The sequence below is a fragment of the Pyxicephalus adspersus genome, chromosome 10, assembly GCF_032062135.1.
Source record: "Pyxicephalus adspersus chromosome 10, UCB_Pads_2.0, whole genome shotgun sequence".
NCBI classification, from domain to species: Eukaryota; Metazoa; Chordata; class Amphibia; order Anura; family Pyxicephalidae; genus Pyxicephalus; species Pyxicephalus adspersus.
Window position 1 is genome coordinate 7,551,717 of NC_092867.1, and position 5,424 is coordinate 7,557,140.

Consider the following 5,424-nt stretch of genomic DNA (forward strand, 5'->3'; position numbering starts at 1 on the left):
ATAATGGGTAGAGAAACGTGAGCGAGCGTTGTCACCATTGGACAAGATCACTGGGTGAAAATAATGAGATGAAAGTCTAAAATAAAAACAAATGCAGCTGCCACATTGAAGGACGGGTATAGCCGCAATATATGGCGCGCTTTGCTCTTAGGTTTGGATTGCTGGTAATGCAGTCGTAGCTCAGCGCGAAGAGTTAACAGGAATGCGCAGCTCACCAGGGGATCATCATGACAAGGTCAGAGGAGTGCAGGCTGAGTGCTGCTGTGCAGACCTGAAGGACATTATCTCTGCACAGGATGGAGGGGAAGCTTTTCCCACTGCTGCTATTTTTAGCTGGCGCATGTGACAACGCATAGAAACCCATTGCTTGAATCTCATTTATTATATTCCTGGTATTTTATAGATATTTTGTAACATTTCCCAGGGACTCTTCACAGTATTGCGCTGTACTGATGTGTGGGTTGCTGCAACGCATTTCAATTCAGTGCTGGGCCTTTCATTCTGATGGCCTCTTAGCAGCGGATGTGCAGTGCAGCTTAATGTGCATCTATGCCATAGTGTTTGTTGCATTGCGTGGGTGGATGACGTGTGTTGTGTGCGAGGCAGCCCATTCAAATATGCGTTGCTTGGTACAACAACCCATAATGTGCAGCAGAAAGTACGCCCATGCCGTAGTATGTGTTGCATTGCATTGGTGTGTATGAGGCAGCCCATTCGCATTGCTTGCACCACGTTCAATAATGTACACCACAATGGAGTGAATGGCCTTCTTTTTTTTTTACTGTCATAGGGTGACAACTGTCTCTTTGTTGTGCTTTCACGTTGTCACCCTGTCCCTTGGTGGAGACTGCAGTTCGTTGACCCTGAACACATGGCACAGACATGGCATTAGTGAAGATCAATGATGAGTAGCTAACACTGTGGCTGAAAAAGGCTGCAGGGGATCAGATGCAAGAAAAAAGAATCTTGTATAATATTACCATATTGTAAAATATTTGTGGGCTCTGAAAAGAATATGGCAGCCTAGGACACCTAAACCTCAGGAAAGATAACCTGCAGGGTCTGTACAATGTCCATCATTCACCACCAGGCAGCCATTGTTCTATATATAGCTGTAGGGATCTCTGGGGAGCTTTGTATACATGGCTGCAGAGAAGTTTAACCCTTTGCTGGCTGACAATATGCTGCTAATGGAATGATTTACAGCTGGAGAGGGGAGTAAAGGGTCACTCCACTAATAAGAGAGGTAGAAGTGGGGTTTGCTGCTTCCTGAATATTGGATATGCCAACCATGAAATCTCCATTGCATAATTCCCTGCTCTGCTCTGCTTTATTCCTGTACTGCCCAGCAGGGGGGTGGGGACAAATTGGGTACAGCAGGGGTATAGGCCTGGGAGTGTTGGTGCCCCTTTAGGGTGGACTGACCCCTCCATCCGGACTTCCTTCTCACCCGATTCCTGTATTGAGGATGGTCAGATCCGCATGGGTTGGGTTTGCAAACAATTCCATGAATTGGACCCTCCCTTTTATAGCGCAGGGGAGGGGTTACCCATTCCTGCACGTGAATGGCTCTTGTGACTCAGGTGACCATTAGCAACCACCAAAAGGTTTGTGATTCGCTGCATGCCAATTCTAATGGAAATGCTGCCCCGTGTTGTGTGCCCACAACCCACATGCCTGGCATTGTGATCAGCTGCAGAAAAAAAAAATGGCTGTCTTTTGGATGCCCTGCCAACATTGAGTGCAAAATTGACTTGGGGCCCCTGTTTGCCACACCACACCTTGCACCTCCCTATGACTGCCCCCTGCCTGCATTGCATTGGCTATCCTGGCACAGCGTGCAATATTGCAATGCATTGTGGGGCCTAGGCCCTAAAATATGCTGCTGCAAAACTGTGAAGGGGTCCTGTCACCAACAACTCATTCTTTAGGATTATGAGTTTTATTTATAAAGCAGTGAATCTGATATTCCCTGAACATTCCCTGGTGGAGAATCAATGCCTGTCATTGAAACACATAGACCAGGAATAGTCTCCACTAGGGAATGTTTCAGTGAATGTTAGATTTACTGCTTTATACATAGCCCCCTATGTGTGCAGACACCAAGAGCCTTGCTGGGTGCCGCCATGTTGCCAGCAGCCCCACATCTTGTATTTCCTCCAAATTTTTTACCTAGTGACAGGTCCTCTTTAGAAGGGAATTCAGTCCACCGGCAGCCATAATTAGGATTTCAGCTTGGAGCGAACCGGTCCCTTTAAATCTGCTGCAGTCTAAACGGTGACACCGTATTTATAGCAGCCCTGTAAATTAATATTGATCAGCTGGATGTGCCAATATGTCAATTAGGGCCCCCAGGGGCCCTGGGCACAGATACATGCAATCATTTATCATGGCGCTGCTTCTTCCGCTTCTCCCCTCCCCCTAAATTAACCCCCTCCTGCCTGTCCCCCGCAGTGGCCTGGTTATGTAATGTCCCCGCAATGTCATTCATGTTGTTGTCCCGCCATTGTTATCCGTCAGCTTCAATGATTTGTAATGATGGTGACACAGGGGGCCATCCTGAGCCCGACCATGCAGCCTGCTGGGTATATGGAGCACGTACGCAGGGTCAGGATCTGCATGGAGTTTGTAGGTCAGCTCCAAGTGCTCCGCTTTCCTTTTATGCATCATTATTCCAGACTGATGTTGACAACGATGGAGCGTGCCAATGCAATGTAAGCTGGCATGGCTGCTTGTATTCCCCAACATTTCTATAGCAGGGTGACAACACAGGAGAGCAACCTGAAGACAAAGGCAGAGCGTTGTCACCTTAAACATGCAGTATTTGGGAAATTTTTTAGTAAAGTTTTAGATAATTGGTTTTGTATGGAGTTTACCTGCCCCACTCTCCCTGCTACCCCTGCAAAAACATGCTGGTAGGTTAATTGTCCTGTAATCTGATTAGCCGAACCAAGGGTGTGGTACTGACATTACACCAGGGTTTCATCAGGGTGAAAACTCTTTTGTTCTTTTATTCCTTTTTTCTAGCTCAGTGCTGCCGATCTCCTGCATCCGCTTCCTTTCTTCATGCATCCCCTGCAGTGTTCCCTGCACATCATGTGACAAGGGCTGACCACGCCCATACACACCTGCAGCAGGGACCCAGGTGACACCATGACAATGCAGGAACACAGCGGGTTGGTTGTCCTTACCAGGCATGGTCATGGTTTTTAATATCATCACACAGGAAGGTTGCAAAAACAGTTCTGTTGAGGAAGATGGAGAGAACTTTTTCAGTGGGGACACTTGTTCCAGTGACAACTGAGGAATATTTTCATACATTGTAGACATTTCCTCTTGTTGTGTCTTCAGGACAGGAAGTGAAAAAAAATCCCCCTATGGGGCATAGGTGGCTGAACAAAGCCTGACAGCTGATTAAATATTCCCCTACTACCGGTATATTTAAATTTACCCCCAGCTTTTGTTCTGATGACAACTTTTAAAATAAAAGATTTTCATTTACCTTTTGGTTTGGTGACAATTGAAGGGTAAGTTCAGCATTGATTTCAATATACCCCTTCAATGGGCTTCAATATAGACCCAAGACCTCAATATACCATTCCCAATGTGTCAATATGCCTCCTTAAGGCTTCAATCTGCAGCGTCAAGATTTTATTATACCCCACCTTCCTCAAGGCTTCAATTTACCCCCTCAGGGCATTAGTTTGCTCCCTCCAGACTTCAATATACCCTCCTTCCTCAAGGAATAAATGTGCCCCCCAATGCTTCAATATACCCCCTCCAGGCTTTATTATAACCCCTCAATGTGCTCCTTCAAAACATCAATTATCCCCCTATTCCTTAAGGGTTCAATATCCCGCCTCAATACTTCAATATGCCCCTCTTCCTCCATGCTTCAATATACCCCATCAAATGATATAATATACCCCCTCAAGGCTTTAATTTGTTCCCTCAAGACTTCAATTAACCCCCCTTTATCAAGGCTCCAAAAAGCCCCCTTTAGGTTTCAGGGGTTAGCACTCTGGCCTTTGCAGTGCTAAGTCCTAGGTTGGAATCCCAGCCAGGACACTATCTGCATGGAGTTTGTAGGTTCTTCTCGTGTCTGCATGGGTTTCCTCTGTGTACTCCGGTTTCCTCCCACATCCCAAAAACATGCAGTTAGGTTAATTAGCTTCCCCCTACAATTGACCCTAGACTACATTAGTGACATATGACTATGGTAGGGACATTAAATTGTGAGCTCCTTTGAGGGACAGCTAGTGACATGACTATGGACTTTGTACAGTAATTTGTTGGCGCTATATAAATATTGTGTAATAATAATAATATTAATATTATTAAAACCTCTCCCCTTTTGACTTCAATATACCCCTTTCTTTAAGACTTTGATAACCCCCCCCCCATCCCAGGCGTAAATATACCCCCTAAAAGTAGCAATATACCCCCTTCTCCAAGACTTTTAAAGTACCTCCAAGACTTCAAGAGGTTTCATTGTACCCCCTCTAGATTTCATTGTAGTTCATCAAATATTTTAATACCCCCTCTAGACTTTATTGTACCCCTCAAGGCTTTAGTGTACACCCCTTTCCCCAAGCTATATGGATTTCTCTTTGCATACACATGCAATGAGTGACAGGTCCTCCTGCAGTAATCCTCCCTGTTGTTGGATCTCTCTGTATATCATACAATTGTTCTTCTGTCCGATGACCCAATTCCACCATCCAGCAGGCTCAGCCTCCTCGTGTGTCTTTGATTGTCACATTCATTTCCACAATACTTCCTCTTCTCTTCCTGTAACATGTCTGCTGTCACATTACACCAATGTCCTCGCACATGGCTTCACGTGACACCACAGAGATTCAGAATCTCCCTCAATGTACCAATATACAATAATGAGGTCATGTGTCAGGAAAACTCCACCTTAATTTTTTAATGATTATTCCTGTCAACAATGAAAAGTGTATTGAAGATCAAATAAAAAATAGCTTTTGCTGCAATGCTCACCTCCAGAGCTGTCCCTCTGCAATACTTCTTATCCACCACATGATGTCCTCAGTTATTGTAGGTGAATGACAGCATTATTTGACTGTCATGGACCCGCCCCCAGTCTATGATTGGACAGTGAAGAAGCCGCACTGAACAGATGGGAAGATAGTACATATTAACATGTTTTAAGGAGGCCCATTCCATCATGGTGACCACTATATTGTTTAACCCAAATTGCTCCCCAATTTACAAGTGAAGCCAAAATAACCCCCCACATTAATATATTGAGTGTAGCCACCATGACACCTCCACCCCAAAAAACAAGTGTGGCCACCATTAAACCTTTCCCCCTACATAGCAAGTGTGACCACCAGGACCACCATGTCAGAACACCCATCCCAATGCCAAGTGTGGTCACCACGACACCCATCCCAATCT